At 46.3% G+C, this 26,929-nt stretch overlaps 13 non-coding genes across 13 annotated transcripts; all 13 read left to right on the top strand.

Moving 5' to 3' along the window:
- The first annotated feature begins 6,852 nt into the window (after positions 1–6,852).
- Positions 6,853–6,925, top strand: Trnak-cuu (transfer RNA lysine (anticodon CUU)). The gene has a single exon. It is a non-coding gene; the product is annotated as a tRNA-Lys (tRNA).
- A 1,452-nt stretch (positions 6,926–8,377) lies between these two features.
- Positions 8,378–8,450, top strand: Trnak-cuu (transfer RNA lysine (anticodon CUU)). Its single transcript has one exon. It is a non-coding gene; the product is annotated as a tRNA-Lys (tRNA).
- Positions 8,451–9,884: 1,434 nt separating this feature from the next.
- Positions 9,885–9,957, top strand: Trnak-cuu (transfer RNA lysine (anticodon CUU)). Its single transcript has one exon. It is a non-coding gene; the product is annotated as a tRNA-Lys (tRNA).
- A 1,437-nt stretch (positions 9,958–11,394) lies between these two features.
- Trnak-cuu (transfer RNA lysine (anticodon CUU)) lies at positions 11,395–11,467 on the top strand. The gene has a single exon. It is a non-coding gene; the product is annotated as a tRNA-Lys (tRNA).
- A 1,458-nt stretch (positions 11,468–12,925) lies between these two features.
- Positions 12,926–12,998, top strand: Trnak-cuu (transfer RNA lysine (anticodon CUU)). The gene has a single exon. It is a non-coding gene; the product is annotated as a tRNA-Lys (tRNA).
- A 1,476-nt stretch (positions 12,999–14,474) lies between these two features.
- Positions 14,475–14,547, top strand: Trnak-cuu (transfer RNA lysine (anticodon CUU)). The gene has a single exon. It is a non-coding gene; the product is annotated as a tRNA-Lys (tRNA).
- Positions 14,548–15,999: 1,452 nt separating this feature from the next.
- Positions 16,000–16,072, top strand: Trnak-cuu (transfer RNA lysine (anticodon CUU)). Its single transcript has one exon. It is a non-coding gene; the product is annotated as a tRNA-Lys (tRNA).
- Positions 16,073–17,509: 1,437 nt separating this feature from the next.
- On the top strand, positions 17,510–17,582 carry Trnak-cuu (transfer RNA lysine (anticodon CUU)). The gene has a single exon. It is a non-coding gene; the product is annotated as a tRNA-Lys (tRNA).
- Positions 17,583–19,999: 2,417 nt separating this feature from the next.
- On the top strand, positions 20,000–20,072 carry Trnak-cuu (transfer RNA lysine (anticodon CUU)). The gene has a single exon. It is a non-coding gene; the product is annotated as a tRNA-Lys (tRNA).
- Positions 20,073–21,506: 1,434 nt separating this feature from the next.
- Trnak-cuu (transfer RNA lysine (anticodon CUU)) lies at positions 21,507–21,579 on the top strand. Its single transcript has one exon. It is a non-coding gene; the product is annotated as a tRNA-Lys (tRNA).
- A 1,437-nt stretch (positions 21,580–23,016) lies between these two features.
- Trnak-cuu (transfer RNA lysine (anticodon CUU)) lies at positions 23,017–23,089 on the top strand. The gene has a single exon. It is a non-coding gene; the product is annotated as a tRNA-Lys (tRNA).
- A 1,448-nt stretch (positions 23,090–24,537) lies between these two features.
- On the top strand, positions 24,538–24,610 carry Trnae-cuc (transfer RNA glutamic acid (anticodon CUC)). The gene has a single exon. It is a non-coding gene; the product is annotated as a tRNA-Glu (tRNA).
- Positions 24,611–26,086: 1,476 nt separating this feature from the next.
- Trnae-cuc (transfer RNA glutamic acid (anticodon CUC)) lies at positions 26,087–26,159 on the top strand. Its single transcript has one exon. It is a non-coding gene; the product is annotated as a tRNA-Glu (tRNA).
- The last annotated feature ends 770 nt before the right edge of the window (positions 26,160–26,929 follow it).

Genomic DNA, 26,929 nt, shown 5'->3' with positions numbered 1-26,929 from the left:
TCGAAATGAACGTTGGTCTGCACAACATAAGCTGCAATGTTATAATGGTGTCAGATCAGTTGAAATGCATATTAAGTCTAATATACCGTCCCATCTGATTGTATGTGGTTATCGTGTACATCTTACTTATGAGGGGCAGCTTGGTACATGTTTCCTATGTAATGAACATGGTCATGTTCGAGCTAATTGCCCTAAGCGGGTATTTGTGCTTAAAAATGGCCTAGCACAGCGCCGCAAATTAACGGTTGCCGATCTTGTGCCAGCAGCTTCCTCCACTGTTTCCTATCTGCCTCCTGCAGTAGCTTCTTCACAACAGGTGTCACCCTCCCCTGATGCAGGGTTTCCTCCGCTACCCACTCGCCCAGACGTATCGGCTGCTCCTATACCGATTCCGTCTGTTTCCAACAACAAACGCCGTCGTGCTAGTGATACCGGTAGCACTGATGACGAAGCTGCTGTTTCGCAGCCGGTTTGCGAATCTGATGAAAGAATTCCAGAATCTCCCATGCCTGTTTCGGAATCTGTTCCCGCTGTGTCTCCTGCTTTGCCTGATGACGTCAAACTTGCTGCCATGCCGTCGGCGCAAGAGCCACAACATTCGGTCGAGGTGTTGTTGACATCCCCACCGCCACAGGCATCACAACATGTTGACGACACTTCGGTGGAGACGGCTGTTTGTCGGAAAACCGCTCCTAGAACTGCGCGCTCCGCATCAGCAGACTCCAAACCTATCTTACCACCTCCTACACTTCCAATACCTACACATTCTGAAACCGGTGCCGATGTTCCTGATGCAGTTTTCCCCTTGATGGCTCCTCCTTCTGACTCCTCTCGCCCTGCTAATCCTTCGGACGCTTTGGTTGACATGCCTGATTTCGAACCCCCCACTCCACCTGCTCTTGAATCTGGTGTGCATCAGATACGTCGTCGGGTGAAAGTGCCCCCCAATCTCCACGCGGTGCGGAAGAAACATAAGCATGCGAAGGACGACTCTGATTCCGTTGATTCTGGACAATCACCCTCTGCCATGTCTGATGTTGATGATATGGATGTAGTTGCTTCTAGTGTGGTGTAATTTGGGTTCATTTCCCATTTTTTGGTTGATGTTGCAGGCGTACACGTTTATTACCTTAAATATAAATGGCATTCAATCGGCTCTGAAGTTAGCGTCTCTGCAGCAGTTTATTTATGACTCTGCAGCTGATATTGTTTTCCTGCAGGAAGTCTCCGTTGCACACCTGTTTGTTCCTGGTTTTCGCACTATTATAAATTTTGCACCTGAGTTTTCTGCAGGTACTGCTTTCCTAATTCGTGACGGTATCCCCGTTACCGAAATTGAGCTTTTAGACTCGGGACGTGGCATTGGTTGTCGGTTATTTGACACGACCTTGGTTAACATTTACGCCCCCTCTGGTTCTAGCAAGCGGCAGGAAAGGTCTCGTTTTTATAAAGAGGATCTGATTTACCTTTTACGAAAAAATCCTGCGACCTTGATATTGGGGGGCGATTTTAATTGTGTGTTACAAGCTAAAGACCAATCCCCTCATTTTAATTATTGTTTCGAGCTACATTCTCTTGTACGTCAATTACGACTACGCGATGCGTGGGAGGTTAAACACCCCACTTTAGTTAAATTTACATTTTTTACTGCCACCTCAAGTAGTCGACTTGACCGATTGTATATTTCTGATCCCCTTAGTGTTTCTGTTTTAGATGTAGATGTTATTCCAGCCAGTTTTACGGATCATTGTGCCCTTTCTGTTATAATTAATTTGGAGCGTCAACCTCTTAAACTTTATAGGCCGCTGTGGAAATTAAATGTCTCCTTGCTCGATGACCCTGACATCGAACCTCTAATACAGACGGCGTGGGACTTTTGTTTACGTTCTCAGCGATACTATCCGTCTAAGCTTCATTGGTGGATCCACTGTGTGAAGCCAAAACTACGTCGCACTTTAATGTCCTACAGTTATAATAGAGCGCGAGATCTGAAACTGACTTTTGAATATTACTATTCGGTGCTTCGCGAACTTTATGATACTTCTACAATGACATGTGCCCACCTTTCTGAGATTCGGAAAATTAAGGCCAAGCTACTTAGTATTAAGCGGCTTCAGATGGAAGGATTGAAGATTAAATCTAAACCACCGTCCACGTTAGCACATGAAATGACTTCTATGTACCATCTGTTTCGTCACCACAAGAACCGTCGACGTGTATTGATTGACGGCCTTATGGCAGCTGATGGTCGCCGGCTTACCTTACAGAATCAAATAACCCATGAACTTACCTGCTACTATGAGACGTTATATACTGCGGCTGATTCTGATCCGAATGATGTTGACGAGATTTTAACTGCTATCCCATCAGTTTTAACAGAGGACCATAATGCGAAATTTTTAGCTCCTTTTACTGCAGACGAAATTTCAGCTTTCATTGTTTGTTCAGCATCTCACAAATCTCCTGGTCCTGATGGCCTACCTAAGGAGTTTTTTGTTCGCTTTTGGCCTATTATAGGGCCTGTTTTTACGGATATTGTGAATGAAATCTTGAATGGTGGCACAATTCCAGCCGATTTCAAGAGAGGTACGGTTGTCCTGATACCTAAATCTGCTGGTTTGAAGACAGCTAGTGACTTTCGTCCTTTAACCCTATTAAATTTTGACTATAAGACGGCCGCTAGGGCTGTTAATGCACGTCTATCCCTCTTGCTTACACCTGTGATACCTCCTTGTCAAAGCTGCTTTCCAGGGCGCTCTATATTGACGTCTCTGGCGGGGTATCGTGATGTCGTGTCGATTGTCGCTGTCACCAATATTTCCTGTGCGCTTTTATTTGTTGATTTTAGTAAGGCCTTTGATCGTGTGTCCCATTCGTTTTTAGAGCTTCTGCTGCGCCGGCTCGGTTTTAATGAACAGGCGCTGCTGGTACTTAAGAATATGACGACTGGCATTTCTGCTAAGATTGACATTAATGGCCAGCTGACAAAGGTCATTGATATTCAACGTGGCTTCCCGCAAGGTAGTCCTTTATCCATGACCCTTTATGCTCTCTCCCTTCAACCAGTCCTTACACGTCTCAACTCGACACTTCGTGGTCTTACGATCTCTGGGGTTACCCAGACGGCAACAGCTTATGCTGATGATTTGGTTGTTTTGCTTCGTTCCACCGCAGAAGTGCCGCAGTTGAAAATGGAACTCGATAAATTTTCTGCGGCCTCAGGTTCTCGTATCAATCCCCGTAAAAGCAAGCTCCTGAATTTGCGGGGCTTTGAACGTGTGGTTGTTCCGTGGGTTACAGCTGTTGAACACCATACACATTTAGGTATCTATCTTGAACGTTGTCCTCTTCGGATGGCTGCAAAAAATTGGCAAGTGGCCATTTCCAAGCTGCAAGGTGTTTTATTAGAACAGTCATGGCGTTCGATACCGCTACTGCAAAAAAAGCGTGTACTAGACACTTATGTTTTATGTAAAGTATATTACGTTGCTCAGCTGTTTCCGCTTCCCCGAATGCAGGGTGCAAAAATGGTCCAGCTTATTAACAGATATATTTGGCGGGGGCATATTTTTAAATTACGTTGTGATGTTCTTACGAAGCCGCGTCTTGAGGGCGGCTTGTCGTTCACCGACGTCCGTGTCAAGGCTGCTGCCCTTTATGTTAAGCGAACCCTCCATCTTTTATTATCTGAGTCCCCGACTGTTACTTCCCGATTATTCCATGTCGTTCGTCCTGCGAGCTTGTCACCGCCCATTAACGTTGGGCCTCTAAATGCGAAGCTACGGCATGTTCGGGACTTCTACACTGAGATTAGTTACCTAGATCTCCACTTACAACGTCGTCCTGTTATTACTACGCTAACCCTGCTTGACAAATGGCGACGGTCTTCTTCTTCCAACCCGATTGTTTTGCATTATCCCAGTTTTAATTGGCGTAACATATGGACGAATATTAGCTTACCCGTTCATTCAGCAACTGTTGCCTCCCTATGGTATAAGGTAGTTAATCAGCTGATTCCTACGAACGAACGCCTTCATCGTATAGGTTTATGTGTCTCTCCGCTTTGTCAAACGTGTGGTTGTGTTGATACACTCCAACACCGATTTACCTGCGCTGACCGTCATTGCATGTGGCACTGGCTGCGCCGACAATTGGCTTTACTCACCAGGAGCTCCGAATCGGCATTTAAGACTGATATTCTCTGCTGGCCGGACACGGTTTTTTATCCCCGGACCAAGAACAACACCGTTATGTGGCTTCTTGGCCGTTACATTTTTGCAGTGGTTGATGATCATGGTATTACCGATTTCATTTCGTTTACTGGTTACATGCTTCATGAGTACTGGACGCAAAAGTCTTTCCCACACCTTAAGAGGGACTTTGCGAATATGCTTACTATTGTTTTCGAAAAGGAAGGAGTTGGTTAAGTTTCAATTTCTATTGATCGCTCCTGCGCCTGAATCATTAATGGAACCGGTATAGGGGCATACTGAGCTAACTTCATGACAGGAAAGACATTCTCGCTAGTTCTTAGGTACAATCTTGGCAGGAAGGCAAAATAACTGTTTCGATAGACAACGCTTCATAAGTCCCGTGTTCACATATAAGTATCATAAGACTCCGAACCAAAGACAATTACAATGTATTGGTGACACTGTGCTTCAGTGCAGGGAGGAGGAGACGTCATGGCCAGGCCTCGGGATACGACCCCTGCCCAATGCGCCTCCACCTACCTGCCCTGGGTCATTACAAAGGAAAAACGAAAAAACAGTGTTAAAAAAATATGAATAAAGAAAAACCTAAAAAAAAATGGATAAGGCGTCGGACTAAAAAAAAAAAAAAAAAAAGTGGTAGAGCACTGGTCTAATAAACCTGGGGTCGTAAGTTCCATCCTCACAGGAGGAAAAAAAAAAAAAAAAAAAAAATGGATAAGGCGTCGGACTTCGGATCTGAAGATTACAGGTTCGAATGCTGTCACGCTTGTGTTTCTCCAGTTATGAAAAAGAAACATAACGTTTTAATGTAGCAATTGAGCAGTACGAAACAGTCTGAATGTTGCTGTTGACCGTTTTTTGCTTGGAGATGCTCTTCAGCTTGAAAAAAAAAAAAAAAAAAAAAAAATGTGGCCTAATGGATAAGGCGTCGGACTTCGGATCTGAAGATTACAGGTTCGAATGCTGTCACGCTTGTGTTTTTCCAGTTCTGAAAAAGAAACATACCGTTTTAATGTAGCAATTGAGCAGTACGAAACCCTCTGAATGTTGCTGTTGACCATTTTTTGCTTGGAGATCCTCTTGAGCTTGAAACACACACAGCAAGACCGGTGTTAACTAGCGAAATGGTCGGCAGAGTGCCGACACCGCGAGTTTTGACTGGCACTTGCACATCTAAAACAACGTTGGAAAGTAACTCGTTCGTCTTTTGAGTCACATAAAGTATGAGTGTTAATTTTGACGCCACTAGCTCTGCTTGTTGTCATGCAATTTCTATGCCTCTCAGAAATGATTATGACATAAAAGTGAAGTACGTGACGAGTGTGACGTTAGGAAAACATTAGGCAGCATGGAGAGATTCTGTATGGGACCACCCAACCCAAACGAGTACTGTGTGACGTGCTACCCGGCAGGTAATCATCGAGGTAGCCGGCTAGCTCAGACGGTAGAGTGTCAGACTCTTAATCCCAGGGTCGTGGGTTCGAGCCAGACGCTGGGCGGAACGGAATTTTGTTGTGAAAAAAAAAAAAAAAAAAAAAGTGGTAGAGCAGTGGACTATTTAACCAAGGATCGTGAGTTCCATCCTCAAAGGAAGAAGTCGAATTTTGGAAATCAGTTGCGCGTCGTGGCCGTATAGCAAACAGTATCTGTGATGACGAACAATTAGCGACATGCCTTTTATTAAGAATTACTCTCAGATGTGATTAAGGCGAATGGCGCAGATAAAGCCTTTGCCAAAGTGGTACAGCATAAGGTGGGACGAGGCAGTCTGAATTACATTTTATAGATGTATTTCTCACATATGTCAGAGCCTCTCGCGGTCGTCGTCGTCGTCGTCGTCGTCGTCGTCGTCGTCGCCGCCGCCGCCGCTTCTGCAGAAGTAGCAAATGGCCATCGTGGCAAATGCGGCCAGGCACGCCCTGCCTTCGATTCCGTATGCACAAAGTGTGTGGTCTTGTTTCCCAGTCTATATTTGGTCGGTCACGTAAGAGGTTGAATGTAACGAATGGGTGGGAAAGAGCAAGGGCAGCGGCTGTGTAGAACGAAAACACAAATTATCAGGGGTGTGAGCGTTTCGAGATGAGTCATATACTAGTTGCACTTGGTCGTCAGTGACTGTGTGGCCTAATGGATAAGGCGTCGGACTTCGGATCTGAAGAGTACAGGTTCGAATGCTGTCACGCTCGTGTTTTATCATTTCTGAATAAGAAACATACCGTTTTAATGTAGCATTTGAGCAGTACGAAACCGTCTGAATGTTGCTGTTGACCATTTTCTGCTTGGAGATGCTCTTGAGCTTGAAACACACACTACAAGACCGGTGTTAACTAGCGAAATGGTCGGCAGAGTGCCGTCACCGCGAGTTTCCACTAGCACTTGCACATCTAAAACAACGTCGGAAAGTAACTCGTTCGCCTTTTGAGTCACATCAAGTATGAGTGTTAATTTTGACGCCACTAGCTCTGCAGGTTGTCATGCAATTCCTTTACCTCTCAGAAATGATTATGAAATAAAAGTGAAGTACGTGACGAGTGTGACGTTAGGAAAACATTAGGCAGCATGGAGAGATTCTGTATGGGACCACCCAACCCAAACGAGTACTGTGTGACGTGCTGCCCGGCAAGTATTCACCGAAGCAGCCCGGCTAGCTCAGTTGGTAGAGCATGAGACTCTTAATCTCAGGGTCGAGGGTTCGAGCCCCACGCTGGGCGGAACGGAATTTTGTTCCGCTGCAGATGTAAATTACTGTTTTTCTGATTAACGTGATGTAATGGAAATAGCAACATTAAACTTTGCCTACGTCGCTGTCAGTCGCAAGGAAACTGTATTTGAAGGTGAAGGTGATTTTGTAGACATGTGTGAAAGACATGTTCTGAAATGCAAGTGTTGTTGTTTGGAGAGAACATCGGTTACGCGTCAGATGTGTAGCCAAGCAGTAATGGGTCGCCATAGCTGCGAATATTAGTCAATAATATGAAGTGTTGTCAGCTGAAGTCTGATGATCCAGACGACCGTAAGGACGAAGTACGCAAAAGTAACGCTAGGACGCGCCCCTTTAGCTCAGTGGTAGAGCACTGCACTAGTAAACCAAGGGTCGTGAGTTCCATCCTCAAAGGAAGAATTCGAATTTTGGAAATCAGTTGCGCGTCGTGGCCGTATAGCAAACAGTATCTGTGATGACGAACAATTAGCGACATGCCTTTTATTAAGAATTACTCTCAGATGTGATTAAGGCGAATGGAGCAGATAAAGCCTTTGCCAAAGCGGTACAGCATAAGGTGGGACGAGGCAGTCTGAATTACATTTTATAGATGTATTTCTCACATATGTCAGAGCCTCTCGCGGTCGTCGTCGTCGTCGTCGTCGTCGTCGTCGTCGTCGTCGCCGCCGCCGCTTCTGCAGAAGTAGCAAATGGCCATCGTGGCAAATGCGGCCAGGCACGCCCTGCCTTCGATTCCGTATGCACAAAGTGTGTGGTCTTGTTTCCCAGTCTATATTTGGTCGGTCACGTAAGAGGTTGAATGTAACGAATGGGTGGGAAAGAGCAAGGGCAGCGGCTGTGTAGAACGAAAACACAAATTATCAGGGGTGTGAGCGTTTCGAGATGAGTCATATACAAGGTGCACTTGGTCGTCAGTGACTGTGTGTCCTAATGGATAAGGCGTCGGACTTCGGATCTGAAGATTACAGGTTCGAATGCTGTCACGCTCGTGTTTTATCATTTCTGAATAAGAAACATACCGTTTTAAAGTAGCATTTGAGCAGTACGAAACCGTCTGAATGTTGCTGTTGACCATTTTCTGCTTGGAGATGCTCTTGAGCTTGAAACACACACTACAAGACCGGTGTTAACTAGCGAAATGGTCGGCAGAGTGCCGTCACCGCGAGTTTCCACTGGCACTTGCACATCTAAAACAACGTCGGAAAGTAACTCGTTCGCCTTTTGAGTCACATCAAGTATAAGTGTTAATTTTGACGCCACTAGCTCTGCAGGTTGTCATGCAATTCCTTTACCTCTCAGAAATGATTATGAAATAAAAGTGAAGTACGTGACGAGTGTGACGTTAGGAAAACATTAGGCAGCATGGAGAGATTCTGTATGGGACCACCCAACCCAAACGAGTACTGTGTGACGTGCTGCCCGGCAAGTATTCACCGAAGCAGCCCGGCTAGCTCAGTCTGTACAGCATGAGACTCTTAATTTCAGGGTCGTGGGTTCGAGCCCCACGCTGGGCGGAACGGAATTTTGTTCCGCTGCAGATGTATATTACCGTTTTTCTGATTAACGTGATGTAATGGAAATAGCAACTTTAAACTTTGCCTACGTCTCTGTCAGTCGCAAGAAAACTGTATTTGAAGGTGAAGGTGATTTTGTAGACATGTGTGAAAGACATGTTCTGAAATGCAAGTGTTGTTGTTTGGAGAGAACATCGGTTACGTGTCAGATGTGTAGCCAAGCAGTAATGGATCGCCATAGCTGCAAATATTAGTCAATAATATGAAGTGTTGTCAGCTGAAGTCTGATGATCCAGACGACCGTAAGGACGATGTTCGCAAAAGTAACGCTAGGACGCGCCCCTTTAGCTCAGTGGTAGAGCACTGGACTAGTAAACCAAGGGTCGTGGGTTCCATCCTCAAAGGAAGAAGTCGAATTTTGGAAATCAGTTGCGCGTCGTGGCCGTATAGCAAACAGTATCTGTGATGACGAACAATTAGCGACATGCCTTTTATTAAGAATTACTCTCAGATGTGATTAAGGCGAATGGCGCAGAAAAAGCCTTTGCCAAAGCGGTACAGCATAAGGTGGGACGAGGCAGTCTGAATTACATTTTATAGATGTATTTCTCACATATGTCAGAGCCTCTCGAGGTCGTCGTCGTCAACGTCGTCGCCGCCGCCGCTTCTGCAGAAGTAGCAAATGGCCATCGTGGCAAATGCGGCGAGGCACGCCCTGCCTTCGATTCCGTATGCACAAAGTGTGTGGTCTTGTTTCCCAGTCTATATTTGGTCGGTCACGTAAGAGGTTGAATGTAACGAATGGGTGGGAAAGAGCAAGGGCAGCGGCTGTGTAGAACGAAAACACAAATTATCAGGGGTGTGACCGTTTCGAGATGAGTCATATACAAGGTGCACTTGGTCGTCAGTGACTGTGTGGCCTAATGGATAAGGCGTCGGACATCGGATCTGAAGATTACAGTTTCGAATGCTGTCACGCTCGTGTTTTATCATTTCTGAATAATAAACATACCGTTTTAATGTAGCATTTGAGCAGTACGAAACCGTCTGAATGTTGCTGTTGACCATTTTCTGCTTGGAGATGCTCTTGAGCTTGAAACACACACTACAAGACCGATGTTAACTAGCGAAATGGTCGGCAGAGTGCCGTCAACGCGAGTTTCCACCAGCAGTTGCACATCTAAAACAACGTCGGAAAGTAACTCGTTCGCCTTTTGAGTCACATCAAGTATGAGTGTTAATTTTGACGCCACTAGCTCTGCAGGTTGTCATGCAATTCCTTTACCTCTCAGAAATGATTATGAAATAAAAGTGAAGTACGTGACGAGTGTGACGTTAGGAAAACATTAGGCAGCATGGAGAGATTCTGTATGGGACCACCCAACCCAAACGAGTACTGTGTGACGTGCTGCCCGGCAAGTATTCACCGAAGCAGCCCGGCTAGCTCAGTTGGTAGAGCATGAAACTCTTAATCTCAGGGTCGAGGGTTCGAGCCCCACGCTGGGCGGAACGGAATTTTGTTCCGCTGCAGATGTAAATTACTGTTTTTCTGATTAACGTGATGTAATGGAAATAGCAACTTTAAACTTTGCCTACGTCTCTGTCAGTCGCAAGGAAACTGTATTTGAAGGTGAAGGTGATTTTGTAGACATGTGTGAAAGACATGTTCTGAAATGCAAGTGTTGTTGTTTGGAGAGGACATCGGTTACGTGTCAGATGTGTAGCCAAGCAGTAATGGGTCGCCATAGCTGCAAATATTAGTCGGTAATATGAAGTGTTGTCAGCTGAAGTCTGATGATCCAGACGACCGTAAGGACGAAGTACTCAAAAGTACCGCTAGGCCGCGCCTCTTTAGCTCAGTGGTAGAGCAGTGGACTATTTAACCAAGGATCGTGAGTTCCATCCTCAAAGGAAGAAGTCGAATTTTGGAAATCAGTTGCGCGTCGTGGCCGTATAGCAAACAGTATCTGTGATGACGAACAATTAGCGACATGCCTTTTATTAAGAATTACTCTCAGATGTGATTAAGGCGAATGGCGCAGATAAAGCCTTTGCCAAAGTGGTACAGCATAAGGTGGGACGAGGCAGTCTGAATTACATTTTATAGATGTATTTCTCACATATGTCAGAGCCTCTCGTGGTCGTCGTCGTCGTCGTCGTCGCCGCCGCCGCCGCTTCTGCAGAAGTAGCAAATGGCCATCGTGGCAAATGCGGCCAGGCACGCCCTGCCTTCGATTCCGTATGCACAAAGTGTGTGGTCTTGTTTCCCAGTCTATATTTGGTCGGTCACGTAAGAGGTTGAATGTAACGAATGGGTGGGAAAGAGCAAGGGCAGCGGCTGTGTAGAACGAAAACACAAATTATCAGGGGTGTGAGCGTTTCGAGATGAGTCATATACTAGTTGCACTTGGTCGTCAGTGACTGTGTGGCCTAATGGATAAGGCGTCGGACTTCGGATCTGAAGAGTACAGGTTCGAATGCTGTCACGCTCGTGTTTTATCATTTCTGAATAAGAAACATACCGTTTTAATGTAGCATTTGAGCAGTACGAAACCGTCTGAATGTTGCTGTTGACCATTTTCTGCTTGGAGATGCTCTTGAGCTTGAAACACACACTACAAGACCGGTGTTAACTAGCGAAATGGTCGGCAGAGTGCCGTCACCGCGAGTTTCCACTAGCACTTGCACATCTAAAACAACGTCGGAAAGTAACTCGTTCGCCTTTTGAGTCACATCAAGTATGAGTGTTAATTTTGACGCCACTAGCTCTGCAGGTTGTCATGCAATTCCTTTACCTCTCAGAAATGATTATGAAATAAAAGTGAAGTACGTGACGAGTGTGACGTTAGGAAAACATTAGGCAGCATGGAGAGATTCTGTATGGGACCACCCAACCCAAACGAGTACTGTGTGACGTGCTGCCCGGCAAGTATTCACCGAAGCAGCCCGGCTAGCTCAGTTGGTAGAGCATGAGACTCTTAATCTCAGGGTCGAGGGTTCGAGCCCCACGCTGGGCGGAACGGAATTTTGTTCCGCTGCAGATGTAAATTACTGTTTTTCTGATTAACGTGATGTAATGGAAATAGCAACATTAAACTTTGCCTACGTCTCTGTCAGTCGCAAGGAAACTGTATTTGAAGGTGAAGGTGATTTTGTAGACATGTGTGAAAGACATGTTCTGAAATGCAAGTGTTGTTGTTTGGAGAGAACATCGGTTACGCGTCAGATGTGTAGCCAAGCAGTAATGGGTCGCCATAGCTGCGAATATTAGTCAATAATATGAAGTGTTGTCAGCTGAAGTCTGATGATCCAGACGACCGTAAGGACGAAGTACGCAAAAGTAACGCTAGGACGCGCCCCTTTAGCTCAGTGGTAGAGCACTGCACTAGTAAACCAAGGTTCGTGAGTTCCATCCTCAAAGGAAGAAGTCGAATTTTGGAAATCAGTTGCGCGTCGTGGCCGTATAGCAAACAGTATCTGTGATGACGAACAATTAGCGACATGCCTTTTATTAAGAATTACTCTCAGATGTGATTAAGGCGAATGGAGCAGATAAAGCCTTTGCCAAAGCGGTACAGCATAAGGTGGGACGAGGCAGTCTGAATTACATTTTATAGATGTATTTCTCACATATGTCAGAGCCTCTCGCGGTCGTCGTCGTCGTCGTCGTCGTCGTCGTCGTCGTCGTCGTCGCCGCCGCCGCCGCTTCTGCAGAAGTAGCAAATGGCCATCGTGGCAAATGCGGCGAGGCACGCCCTGCCTTCGATTCCGTATGCACAAAGTGTGTGGTCTTGTTTCCCAGTCTATATTTGGTCGGTCACGTAAGAGGTTGAATGTAACGAATGGGTGGGAAAGAGCAAGGGCAGCGGCTGTGTAGAACGAAAACACAAATTATCAGGGGTGTGAGCGTTTCGAGATAAGTCATATACAAGTTGCAATTGGTCGTCAGTGACTGTGTGGCCTAATGGATAAGGCGTCGGACTTCGGATCTGAAGATTACTGGTTCGAATGCTTTCACGCTCGTGTTTTATCATTTCTGAATAAGAAACATACCGTTTTAATGTAGCATTTGAGCAGTACGAAACCGTCTGAATGTTGCTGTTTACCATTTTCTGCTTGGAGATGCTCTTGAGCTTGAAACACACACTACAAGACCGGTGTTAACTAGCGAAATGGTCGGCAGAGTGCCGTCACCGCGAGTTTCCACTAGCACTTGCACATCTAAAACAACGTCGGAAACTAACTCGTTCGCCTTTTGAGTCACATCAAGTATGAGTGTTAATTTTGACGCCACTAGCTCTGCAGGTTGTCATGCAATTCCTTTACCTCTCAGAAATGATTATGAAATAAAAGTGAAGTACGTGACGAGTGTGACGTTAGGAAAACATTAGGCAGCATGGAGAGATTCTGTATGGGACCACCCAACCCAAACGAGTACTGTGTGACGTGCTGCCCGGCAAGTATTCACCGAAGCAGCCCGGCTAGCTCAGTTGGTAGAGCATGAGACTCTTAATCTCAGGGTCGTGGGTTCGAGCCCCACGCTGGGCGGAACGGAATTTTGTTCCGCTGCAGATGTAAATTACTGTTTTTCTGATTAACGTGATGTAATGGAAATAGCAACTTTAAACTTTGCCTACGTCTCTGTCAGTCGCAAGGAAACTGTATTTGAAGGTGAAGGTGATTTTGTAGACATGTGTGAAAGACATGTTCTGAAATGCAAGTGTTGTTGTTTGGAGAGGACATCGGTTACGTGTCAGATGTGTAGCCAAGCAGTAATGGGTCGCCATAGCTGCAAATATTAGTCGGTATTATGAAGTGTTGTCAGCTGAAATCTGATGATCCAGACGACCGTAAGGACGAAGTACTCAAAAGTACCGCTAGGCCGCGCCTCTTTAGCTCAGTGGTAGAGCAGTGGACTATTTAACCAAGGATCGTGAGTTCCATCCTCAAAGGAAGAAGTCGAATTTTGGAAATCAGTTGCGCGTCGTGGCCGTATAGCAAACAGTATCTGTGATGACGAACAATTAGCGACATGCCTTTTATTAAGAATTACTCTCAGATGTGATTAAGGCGAATGGCGCAGATAAAGCCTTTGCGAAAGCGGTACAGCATAAGGTGGGACGAGGCAGTCTGAATTACATTTTATAGATGTATTTCTCACATATGTCAGAGCCTCTCGCGGTCGTCGCCGTCGTCGTCGTCGTCGTCGTCGTCGTCGTCGTCGTCGTCGTCGTCGTCGTCGCCGCCGCCGCCGCTTCTGCAGAAGTAGCATATGGCCATCGTGGCAAATGCGGCGAGGCACGCCCTGCCTTAGATTCCGTATGCACAAAGTGTGTGGTCTTGTTTCCCAGTCTATATTTGGTCGGTCACGTAAGAGGTTGAATGTAACGAATGGGTGGGAAAGAGCAAGGGCAGCGGCTGTGTAGAACGAAAACACAAATTATCAGGGGTGTGAGCGTTTCGAGATGAGTCATATACAAGGTGCACTTGGTCGTCAGTGACTGTGTGTCCTAATGGATAAGGCGTCGGACTTCGGATCTGAAGATTACAGGTTCGAGTGCTGTCATGCTCGTGTTTTATCATTTCTGAATAAGAAACATACCGTTTTAATGTAGCATTTGAGCAGTACGAAACCGTCTGAATGTTGCTGTTGACCATTTTCTGCTTGGAGATGCTCTTGAGCTTGAAACACACACTACAAGACCGGTGTTAACTAGCGAAATGGTCGGCAGAGTGCCGTCACCACGAGTTTCCACTAGCAGTTGCACATCTAAAACAACGTCGGAAAGTAACTCGTTCGCCTTTTGAGTCACATCAAGTATGAGTGTTAATTTTGACGCCACTAGCTCTGCAGGTTGTCATGCAATTCCTTTACCTCTCAGAAATGATTATGAAATAAAAGTGAAGTACGTGACGAGTGAGACGTTAGGAAAACATTAGGCAGCATGGAGAGATTCTGTATGGGACCACCCAACCCAAACGAGTACTGTGTGACGTGCTGCCCGGCAAGTATTCACCGAAGCAGCCCGGCTAGCTCAGTCGGTAGAGCATGAGACTCTTAATCTCAGGGTCGTGGGTTCGAGCCCCACTCTGGGCGGAACGGAATTTTGTTCCGCTGCAGATGTAAATTACCGTTTTTCTGATTAACGTGATGTAATGGAAATAGCAACTTTAAACTTTGCCTACGTCTCTGTCAGTCGCAAGGAAACTGTATTTGAAGGTGAAGGTGATTTTGTAGACATGTGTGAAAGACATGTTCTGAAATGCAAGTGTTGTTGTTTGGAGAGGACATCGGTTACGTGTCAGATGTGTAGCCAAGCAGTAGTGGGTCGCCATAGCTGTAAATAATAGTCGGTAATATGAAGTGTTGTCAGCTGAAGTCTGATGATCCAGACGACCGTAAGGACGAAGTACGCAAAAGTACCGCTATGACGCGCCCGTTTAGGTCAGTGGTAGAGCACTGGACTAGTAAATCAAGGGTCGTGAGTTCCATCCTCAAAGGAAGAAGTCGAATTTTGGAAATCAGTTGCGCGTTGTGGCCGTATAGCAAACAGTATCTGTGATGACGAACAATTAGCGACATGCCTTTTATTAAGAATTACTCTCAGATGTGATTAAGGCGAATGGCGCAGATAAAGCCTTTGCGAAAGCGGTACAGCATAAGGTGGGACGAGGCAGTCTGAATTACATTTTATAGATGTATTTCTCACATATGTCAGAGCCTCTCGCGGTCGTCGTCGTCGTAGTCGTCGTCGTCGTCGTCGTCGCCGCCGCCGCCGCTTCTGCAGAAGTAGCATATGGCCATCGTGGCAAATGCGGCGAGGCACGCCCTGCCTTCGATTCCGTATGCACAAAGTGTGTGGTCTTGTTTCCCAGTCTATATTTGGTCAGTCACGTAAGAGGTTGAATGTAACGAATGGGTGGGAAAGAGCAAGGGCAGCGGCTGTGTAGAACGAAAACACAAATTATCAGGGGTGTGAGCGTTTCGAGATGAGTCATATACAAGTTGCACTTGGTCGTCAGTGACTGTGTGGCCTAATGGATAAGGCGTCCGACTTCGGATCTGAAGATTACAGGTTCGAGTGCTGTCACGCTCGTGTTTTATCATTTCTGAATAAGAAACATACCGTTTTAATGTAGCATTTGAGCAGTACGAAACCGTCTGAATGTTGCTGTTGACCATTTTCTGCTTGGAGATGCTCTTGAGCTTGAAACACACACTACAAGACCGGTGTTAACTAGCGAAATGGTCGGCAGAGTGCCGTCACCACGAGTTTCCACTAGCAGTTGCACATCTAAAACAACGTCGGAAAGTAACTCGTTCGCCTTTTGAGTCACATCAAGTATGAGTGTTAATTTTGACGCCACTAGCTCTGCAGGTTGTCATGCAATTCCTTTACCTCTCAGAAATGATTATGAAATAAAAGTGAAGTACGTGACGAGTGTGACGTTAGGAAAACATTAGGCAGCATGGAGAGATTCTGTATGGGACCACCCAACCCAAACGAGTACTGTGTGACGTGCTGCCCGGCAAGTATTCACCGAAGCAGCCCGGCTAGCTCAGTCGGTAGAGCATGAGACTCTTAATCTCAGGGTCGTGGGTTCGAGCCCCACGCTGGGCGGAACGGAATTTTGTTCCGCTGCAGATGTAAATTACCGTTTTTCTGATTAACGTGATGTAATGGAAATAGCAACTTTAAACTTTGCCTACGTCTCTGTCAGTCGCAAGGAAACTGTATTTGAAGGTGAAGGTGATTTTGTAGACATGTGTGAAAGACATGTTCTGAAATGCAAGTGTTGTTGTTTGGAGAGGACATCGGTTACGTGTCAGATGTGTAGCCAAGCAGTAGTGGGTCGCCATAGCTGTAAATAATAGTCGGTAATATGAAGTGTTGTCAGCTGAAGTCTGATGATCCAGACGACCGTAAGGACGAAGTACGCAAAAGTACCGCTAGGACGCGCCCGTTTAGGTCAGTGGTAGAGCACTGGACTAGTAAATCAAGGGTCGTGAGTTCCATCCTCAAAGGTAGAAGTCGAATTTTGGAAATCAGTTGCGCGTCGTGGCCGTATAGCAAACAGTATCTGTGATGACGAACAATTAGCGACATGCCTTTTATTAAGAATTACTCTCAGATGTGATTAAGGCGAATGGCGCAGATAAAGCCTTTGCGAAAGCGGTACAGCATAAGGTGGGACGAGGCAGTCTGAATTACATTTTATAGATGTATTTCTCACATATGTCAGAGCCTCTCGCGGTCGTCGTCGTCGTCGTCGTCGTCGCCGCCGCCGCTTCTGCAGAAGTAGCAAATGGCCATCGTGGCAAATGCGGCGAGGCACGCCCTGCCTTCGATTCCGTATGCACAAAGTGTGTGGTCTTGTTTCCCAGTCTATATTTGGTCGGTCACGTAAGAGGTTGAATGTAACGAATGGGTGGGAAAGAGCAAGGGCAGCGGCTGTGTAGAACGAAAACACAAATTATCAGGGGTGTGAGCGTTTCGAGATGAGTCATATACAAGGTGCACTTGGTCGTCAGTGACTGTGTGGCCTAATGGATAAGGCGTCGGACTTCGGATCTGAAGATTACAGGTTCGAATGCTGTCACGCTCGTGTTTTATCATTTCTGAATAAGAAACATACCGTTTTAATGTAGCATTTGAGCAGTACGAAACCGTCTGAATGTTGCTGTTGACCATTTTCTGCTTGGAGATGCTCTAGAGCTTGAAACACACGCTACAAGACCGTTGTTAACTAGCGAAATGGTCGGCAGAGTGCCGTCACCACGAGTTTCCACTAGCAGTTGCATATCTAAAACAACGTCGGAAAGTAACTCGTTCGCCTTTTGAGTCACATCAAGTATGAGTGTTAATTTTGACGCCACTAGCTCTGCGGGTTGTCATGCAATTCCTTTACCTCTCAGAAATGATTATGAAATAAAAGTGAAGTACGTGACGAGTGTGACGTTAGGAAAACATTAGGCAGCATGGAGAGATTCTGTATGGGACCACCCAACCCAAACGAGTACTGTGTGACGTGCTGCCCGGCAAGTATTCACCCAAGCAGCCCGGCTAGCTCAGTCGGTAGAGCATGAGATTCTTAATCTCAGGGTCGTGGGTTCGAGCCCCACGCCGGGCGGAACGGAATTTTGTTCCGCTGCAGATGTAAATTACCGTTTTTCTGATTAACGTGATGTAATGGAAATAGCAACTTTAAACTTTGCCTACGTCTCTGTCAGTCGCAAGGAAACTGTATTTGAAGGTGAAGGTGATTTTGTAGACATGTGTGAAAGACATGTTCTGAAATGCAAGTGTTGTTGTTTGGAGAGGACATCGGTTACGTGTCAGATGTGTAGCCAAGCAGTAATGGGTCGCCATAGCTGTAAATAATAGTCGGTAATATGAAGTGTTGTCAGCTGAAGTCTGATGATCCAGACGACCGTAAGGACGAAGTACGCAAAAGTACCGCTAGGACGCGCCCCTTTAGCTCAGTGGTAGAGCACTGGACTAGTAGATCAAGGGTCGTGAGTTCCATCCTAAAAGGAAGAAGTCGAATTTTGGAAATCAGTTGCGCGTCGTGGCCGTATAGCAAACAGTATCTGTGATGACGAACAATTAGCGACATGCCTTTTATTAAGAATTACCCTCAGATGTGATTAAGGCGAATGGCGCAGATAAAGCCTTTGCGAAAGCGGTACAGCATAAGGTGGGACGAGGCAGTCTGAATTACATTTTATAGATGTATTTCTCACATATGTCAGAGCCTCTCGCGGTCGTCGTCGTCGTCGTCGTCGTCGCCGCCGCCGCTTCTGCAGAAGTAGCAAATGGCCATCGTGGCAAATGCGGCGAGGCACGCCCTGCCTTCGATTCCGTATGCACAAAGTGTGTGGTCTTGTTTCCCAGTCTATATTTGGTCGGTCACGTAAGAGGTTGAGTGTAACGAATGGGTGGGAAAGAGCAAGGGCAGCGGCTGTGTAGAACGAAAACACAAATTATCAGGGATGTGAGCGTTTCGAGTTGAGTCATATACAAGGTGCACTTGGTCGTCAGTGACTGTGTGGCCTAATGGATAAGGCGTCGGACATCGGATCTGAAGATTACAGGTTCGAATGCCGTCACGCTCGTGTTTTATCATTTCTGAATAAGAAACATACCGTTTTAATGTAGCATTTGAGCAGTACGAAACCGTCTGAATGTTGCTGTTGACCATTTTCTGCTTGGAGATCCTCTTGAGCTTGAAACACACACTACAAGACCGGTGTTAAGTAGCGAAATGGTCGGCAGAGTGCCGTCACCACGAGTTTCCACTAGCAGTTGCACATCTAAAACAATGTCGGAAAGTAACTCGTTCGCCTTTTGAGTCACATCAAGTATGAGTGTTAATTTTGACGCCACTAGCTCTGCAGGTTGTCATGCAATTCCTTTACCTCTCAGAAATGATTATGAAATAAAAGTGAAGTACGTGACGAGTGTGACGTTAGGAAAACATTAGGCAGCATGGAGAGATTCTGTATGGGACCACCCAACCCAAACGAGTACTGTGTGACGTGCTGCCCGGCAGTATCTGTGATGACGAACAATTAGCGACATGCCTTTTATTAAGAATTACTCTCAGATGTGATTAAGGCGAAAGGCGCAGATAAAGCCTTTGCGAAAGCGGTACAGCATAAGGTGGGACGAGGCAGTCTGAATTACATTTTATAGATGTATTTCTCACATATGTCAGAGCCTCTCGCGGTCGTCGTCGTCGTCGTCGTCGTCGTCGTCGTCGTCGTCGCCGCCGCCGCTTCTGCAGAAGTAGCAAATGGCCATCGTGGCAAATGCGGCGAGGCACGCCCTGCCTTCGATTCCGTATGCACAAAGTGTGTGGTCTTGTTTCCCAGTCTATATTTTGTCGGTCACGTAAGAGGTTGAATGTAACGAATGGGTGGGAAAGAGCAAGGGCAGCGGCTGTGTAGAACGAAAACACAAATTATCAGGGGTGTGAGCGTTTCGAGATGAGTCATATACAAGGTGCACTTGGTCGTCAGTGACTGTGTGGCCTAATGGATAAGGCGTCGGACTTCGGATCTGAAGATTACAGGTTCGAATGCTGTAACGCTCGTGTTTTATCATTTCTGAATAAGAAACATACCGTTTTAATGTAGCATTTGAGCAGTACGAAACCGTCTGAATGTTGCTGTTGACCATTTTCTGCTTGGAGATGCTCTTGAGCTTGAAACACACGCTACAAGACCGGTGTTAACTAGCGAAATGGTCGGCAGAGTGCCGTCACCGCGAGTTTCCACTAGCAGTTGCATATCTAAAACAACGTCGGAAAGTAACTCGTTCGCCTTTTGAGTCACATCAAGTATGAGTGTTAATTTTGACGCCACTAGCTCTGCAGGTTGTCATGCAATTCCTTTACCTCTCAGAAATGATTATGAAATAAAAGTGAAGTACGTGACGAGTGTGACGTTAGGAAAACATTAGGCAGCATGGAGAGATTCTGTATGGGACCACCCAACCCAAACGAGTACTGTGTGAAGTGGTGCCCGGCAAGTATTCACCCAAGCAGCCCGGCTAGCTCAGTCGGTAGAGCATGAGACTCTTAATCTCAGGGTCGTGGGTTCGAGCCCCACGCCGGGCGGAACGGAATTTTGTTCCGCTGCAGATGTAAATTACCGTTTTTCTGATTAACGTGATGTAATGGAAATAGCAACTTTAAACTTTGCCTACGTCTCTGTCAGTCGCAAGGAAACTGTATTTGAAGGTGAAGGTGATTTTGTAGACATGTGTGAAAGACATGTTCTGAAATGCAAGTGTTGTTGTTTGGAGAGGACATCGGTTACGTGTCAGATGTGTAGCCAAGCAGTAATGGGTCGCCATAGCTGTAAATAATAGTCGGTAATATGAAGTGTTGTCAGCTGAAGTCTGATGATCCAGACGACCGTAAGGACGAAGTACGCAAAAGTACCGCTAGGACGCGCCCGTTTAGCTCAGTGGTAGAGCACTGGACTAGTAAATCAAGGGTCGTGAGTTCCATCCTCAAAGGAAGAAGTCGAATTTTGGAAATCAGTTGCGCGTCGTGGCCGTATAGCAAACAGTATCTGTGATGACGAACAATTAGCGACATGCCTTTTATTAAGAATTACTCTCAGATGTGATTAAGGCGAATGGCGCAGATAAAGCCTTTGCGAAAGCGGTACAGCATAAGGTGGGACGAGGCAGTCTGAATTACATTTTATAGATGTATTTCTCACATATGTCAGAGCCTCTCGCGGTCGTCGTCGTCGTCGTCGTCGCCGCCGCCGCTTCTGCAGAAGTAGCAAATGGCCATCGTGGCAAATGCGGCGAGGCACGCCCTGCCTTCGATTCCGTATGCACAAAGTGTGTGGTCTTGTTTCCCAGTCTATATTTGGTCGGTCACGTAAGAGGTTGAGTGTAACGAATGGGTGGGAAAGAGCAAGGGCAGCGGCTGTGTAGAACGAAAACACAAATTATCAGGGATGTGAGCGTTTCGAGATGAGTCATATACAAGGTGCACTTGGTCGTCAGTGACTGTGTGGCCTAATGGATAAGGCGTCGGACATCGGATCTGAAGATTACAGGTTCGAATGCCGTCACGCTCGTGTTTTATCATTTCTGAATAAGAAACATACCGTTTTAATGTAGCATTTGAGCAGTACGAAACCGTCTGAATGTTGCTGTTGACCATTTTCTGCTTGGAGATGCTCTTGAGCTTGAAACACACGCTACAAGACCGGTGTTAAATAGCGAAATGGTCGGCAGAGTGCCGTCACCGCGAGTTTCCACTAGCAGTTGCATATCTAAAACAACGTCGGAAAGTAACTCGTTCGCCTTTTGAGTCACATCAAGTATGAGTGTTAATTTTGACGCCACTAGCTCTGCAGGTTGTCATGCAATTCCTTTACCTCTCAGAAATGATTATGAAATAAAAGTGAAGTACGTGACGAGTGTGACGTTAGGAAAACATTAGGCAGCATGGAGAGATTCTGTATGGGACCACCCAACCCAAACGAGTACTGTGTGACGTGCTGCCCGGCAAGTATTCACCCAAGCAGCCCGGCTAGCTCAGTCGGTAGAGCATGAGACTCTTATTCTCAGGGTCGTGGGTTCGAGCCCCACGCCAGGCGGAACGGAATTTTGTTCCGCTGCAGATGTAAATTACCGTTTTTCTGATTAACGTGATGTAATGGAAATAGCAACTTTAAACTTTGCCTACGTCTCTGTCAGTCGCAAGGAAACTGTATTTGAAGGTGAAGGTGATTTTGTAGACATGTGTGAAAGACATGTTCTGAAATGCAAGTGTTGTTGTTTGGAGAGGACATCGGTTACGTGTCAGATGTGTAGCCAAGCAGTAATGGGTCGCCATAGCTGTAAATAATAGTCGGTAATATGAAGTGTTGTCAGCTGAAGTCTGATGATCCAGACGACCGTAAGGACGAAGTACGCAAAAGTACCGCTAGGACGCGCCCCTTTAGCTCAGTGGTAGAGCACTGGACTAGTAAATCAAGGGTCGTGAGTTCCATCCTCAAAGGAAGAAGTCGAATTTTGGAAATCAGTTGCGCGTCGTGGCCGTATAGCAAACAGTATCTGTGATGACGAACAATTAGCGACATGCCTTTTATTAAGAATTACTCTCAGATGTGATTAAGGCGAATGGCGCAGATAAAGCCTTTGCGAAAGCGGTACAGCATAAGGTGGGACGAGGCAGTCTGAATTACATTTTATAGATGTATTTCTCACATATGTCAGAGCCTCTCGCGGTCGTCGTCGTCGTCGTCGTCGTCGCCGCCGCCGCTTCTGCAGAAGTAGCAAATGGCCATCGTGGGAAATGCGGCGAGGCACGCCCTGCCTTCGATTCCGTATGCACAAAGTGTGTGGTCTTGTTTCCCAGTCTATATTTGGTCGGTCACGTAAGAGGTTGAATGTAACGAATGGGTGGGTAAGAGCAAGGGCAACGGCTGAGTAGAACGAAAACACAAATTATCAGGGGTGTGAGCGTTTCGAGATGAGTCATATACAAGTTGCACTTGGTCGTCAGTGACTGTGTGGCCTAATGGATAAGGCGTCGGACTTCGGATCTGAAGATTACAGGTTCGAATGCTGTCACGCTCGTGTTTTATCATTTCTGAATAAGAAACATACCGTTTTAATGTAGCATTTGAGCAGTACGAAACCGTCTGAATGTTGCTGTTGACCATTTTCTGCTTGGAGATGCTCTTGAGCTTGAAACACACACTACAAGACCGGTGTTAACTAGCGAAATGGTCGGCAGAGTGCCGTCACCGCGAGTTTCCACTAGCAGTTGCACATCTAAAACAACGTCGGAAAGTAACTCGTTCGCCTTTTGAGTCACATCAAGTATGAGTGTTAATTTTGACGCCACTAGCTCTGCAGGTTGTCATGCAATTCCTTTACCTCTCAGAAATGATTATGAAATAAAAGTGAAGTACGTGACGAGTGTGACGTTAGGAAAACATTAGGCAGCATGGAGAGATTCTGTATGGGACCACCCAACCCAAACGAGTACTGTGTGACGTGCTGCCCGGCAAGTATTCACCCAAGCAGCCCAGCTAGCTCAGTCGGTAGAGCATGAGACTCTTAATCTCAGGGTTGTGGGTTCGAGCCCCACGCTGGGCGGAACGGAATTTTGTTCCGCTGCAGATGTAAATTACCGTTTTTCTGATTAACGTGATGTAATGGAAATAGCAACTTTAAACTTTGCCTACGTCTCTGTCAGTCGCAAGGAAACTGTATTTGAAGGTGAAGGTGATTTTGTAGACATGTGTGAAAGACATGTTCTGAAATGCAAGTGTTGTTGTTTGGAGAGGACATCGGTTACGTGTCAGATGTGTAGCCAAGCAGTAATGGGTCGCCATAGCTGTAAATAATAGTCGGTAATATGAAGTGTTGTCAGCTGAAGTCTGATGATCCAGACGACCGTAAGGACGAAGTACGCAAAAGTACCGCTAGGACGCGCCCCTTCAGCTCAGTGGTAGAGCACTGGACTAGTAAATCAAGGGTCGTGAGTTCCATCCTCAAAGGAAGAAGTCGAATTTTGGAAATCAGTTGCGCGTCGTGGCCGTATAGCAAACAGTATCTGTGATGACGAACAATTAGCGACATGCCTTTTATTAAGAATTACTCTCAGATGTGATTAAGGCGAATGGCGCAGATAAAGCCTTTGCGAAAGCGGTACAGCATAAGGTGGGACGAGGCAGTCTGAATTACATGTTATAGATGTATTTCTCACATATGTCAGAGCCTCTCGCGGTCGTCGTCGTCGTCGTCGTCGTCGTCGTCGTCGTCGTCGTCGTCGTCGCCGCCGCCGCTTCTGCAGAAGTAGCAAATGGCCATCGTGGCAAATGCGGCGAGGCACGCCCTGCCTTCGATTCCGTATGCACAAAGTGTGTGGTCTTGTTTCCCAGTCTATATTTGGAGGTTGAATGTAACGAATGGGTGGGAAAGAGCAAGGGCAGCGGCTGAGTAGAACGAAAACACAAATTATCAGGGGTGTGAGCGTTTCGAGATGAGTCATATACAAGTTGCACTTGGTCGTCAGTGACTGTGTGGCCTAATGGATAAGGCGTCGGACTTCGGATCTGAAGATTACAGGTTCGAATGCTGTCACGCTCGTGTTTTATCATTTCTGAATAAGAAACATACCGTTTTAATGTAGCATTTGAGCAGTACGAAACCGTCTGAATGTTGCTGTTGACCATTTTCTGCTTGGAGATGCTCTTGAGCTTGAAACACACGCTACAAGACCGGTGTTAACTAGCGAAATGGTCGGCAGAGTGCCGTCACCGCGAGTTTCCACTAGCACTTGCACATCTAAAACAACGTCGGAAAGTAACTCGTTCGCCTTTTGAGTCACATCAAGTATGAGTGTTAATTTTGACGCCACTAGCTCTGCAGGTTGTCATGCAATTCCTTTACCTCTCAGAAATGATTATGAAATAAAAGTGAAGTACGTGACGAGTGTGACGTTAGGAAAACTTTAGGCAGCATGGAGGGATTCTGTATGGGACCACCCAACCCAAACGAGTACTTTGTGACGTGCTGCCCGGCAAGTATTCACCCAAGCAGCCCGGCTCTCTCAGTCGGTAGAGCATGAGACTCTCAATCTCAGGGTCGTGGGTTCGAGCCCCACGCTGGGCGGAACGGAATTTTGTTCCGCTGCAGATGTAAATTACCGTTTTTCTGATTAACGTGATGTAATGGAAATAGCAACTTTAAACTTTGCCTACGTCTCTGTCAGTCGCAAGGAAACTGTATTTGAAGGTGAAGGTGATTTTGTAGACATGTGTGAAAGACATGTTCTGAAATGCAAGTGTTGTTGTTTGGAGAGGGCATCGGTTACGTGTCAGATGTGTAGCCAAGCAGTAGTGGGTCGCCATAGCTGTAAATAATAGTCGGTAATATGAAGTGTTGTCAGCTGAAGTCTGATGATCCAGACGACCGTAAGGACGAAGTACGCAAAAGTACCGCTAGGACGCGCCCCTTCAGCTCAGTGGTAGAGCACTGGATTAGTAAATCAAGGGTCGTGAGTTCCTTCCTCAAAGGAAGAAGTCGAATTTTGGAAATCAGTTGCGCGTCGTGGCCGTATAGCAAACACTATCTGTGATGACGAACAATTAGCGACATGCCTTTTATTAAGAATTACTCTCAGATGTGATTAAGGCGAAAGGCGCAGATAAAGCCTTTGCGAAAGCGGTACAGCATAAGGTGGGACGAGGCAGTCTGAATTACATTTTATAGATGTATTTCTCACATATGTCAGAGCCTCTCGCGGTCGTCGTCGTAGTCGTCGTCGTCGTCGTCGTCGTCGTCGTCGTCGTCGTCGTCGCCGCCGCCGCCGCCGCCGCTTCTGCAGAAGTAGCAAATGTCAATCGTGGCAAATGCGGCGAGGCACGCCCTGCCTTCGATTCCGCATGCACAAAGTGTGTGGTCTTGTTTCCCAGTCTATATTTGGTCGGTCACGTAAGAGGTTGAATGTAACGAATGGGTGGGAAAGAGCAAGGGCAGCGGCTGAGTAGAACGAAAACACAAATTATCAGGGGTGTGAGCGTTTCGAGATGAGTCATATACAAGTTGCACTTGGTCGTCAGTGACTGTGTGGCCTAATGGATAAGGTGTCGGACTTCGGATCTGAAGATTACAGGTTCGAATGCTGTCACGCTCGTGTTTTATCATTTCTGAATAAGAAACATACCGTTTTAATGTAGCATTTGAGCAGTACGAAACCGTCTGAATGTTGCTGTTGACCATTTTCTGCTTGGAGATGCTCTTGAGCTTGAAACACACACTACAAGACCGGTGTTAACTAGCGAAATGGTCGGCAGAGTGAGGTCACCGCGAGTTTCCACTAGCACTTGCACATCTAAAACAACGTCGGAAAGTAACTCGTTCGCCTTTTGAGTCACATCAAGTATGAGTGTTAATTTTGACGCCACTAGCTATGCAGGTTGTCATGCTATTCCTTTACCTCTCAGAAATGATTATGAAATAAAAGTGAAGTACGTGACGAGTGTGACGTTAGGAAATTTTTAGGCAGCATGGAGAGATTCTGTATGGGACCACCCAACCCAAACGAGTACTTTGTGACGTGCTGCCCGGCAAGTATTCACCCAAGCAGCCCGGCTCTCTCAGTCGGTAGAGCATGAGACTCTCAATCTCAGGGTCGTGGGTTCGAGCCCCACGCTGGGCGGAACGGAATTTTGTTCCGCTGCAGATGTAAATTACCGTTTTTCTGATTAACGTGATGTAATGGAAATAGCAACTTTAAACTTTGCCTACGTCTCTGTCAGTCGCAAGGAAACTGTATTTGAAGGTGAAGGTGATTTTGTAGACATGTGTGAAAGACATGTTCTGAAATGCAAGTGTTGTTGTTTGGAGAGGACATCGGTTACGTGTCAGATGTGTAGCCAAGCAGTAATGGGTCGCCATAGCTGTAAATAATAGTCGGTAATATGAAGTGTTGTCAGCTGAAGTCTGATGATCCAGACGACCGTAAGGACGAAGTACGCAAAAGTACCGCTAGGACGCGCCCCTTTAGCTCAGTGGTAGAGCACTGGACTAGTAAATCAAGGTTCGTGAGTTCCTTCCTCAAAGGAAGAAGTCGAATTTTGGAAATCAGTTGCGCGTCGTGGCCGTATAGCAAACACTATCTGTGATGACGAACAATTAGCGACATGCCTTTTATTAAGAATTACTCTCAGATGTGATTAAGGCGAAAGGCGCAGATAAAGCCTTTGCGAAAGCGGTACAGCATAAGGTGGGACGAGGCAGTCTGAATTACATTTTATAGATGTATTTCTCACATATGTCAGAGCCTCTCGCGGTCGTCGTCGTCGTCGTCGTCGTCGTCGTCGCCGCCGCCGCTTCTGCAGAAGTAGGAAATGTCCATCGTGGCAAATGCGGCGAGGCACGCCCTGCCTTCGATTCCGTATGCACAAAGTGTGTGGTCTTGTTTCCCAG

Source organism: Schistocerca gregaria, chromosome 8 (assembly GCF_023897955.1).
Source record: "Schistocerca gregaria isolate iqSchGreg1 chromosome 8, iqSchGreg1.2, whole genome shotgun sequence".
NCBI lineage: Eukaryota > Metazoa > Arthropoda > Insecta > Orthoptera > Acrididae > Schistocerca > Schistocerca gregaria.
Note: the sequence above shows the minus strand (reverse complement) of the source record. Positions and strands in the feature narration are given on the sequence as shown.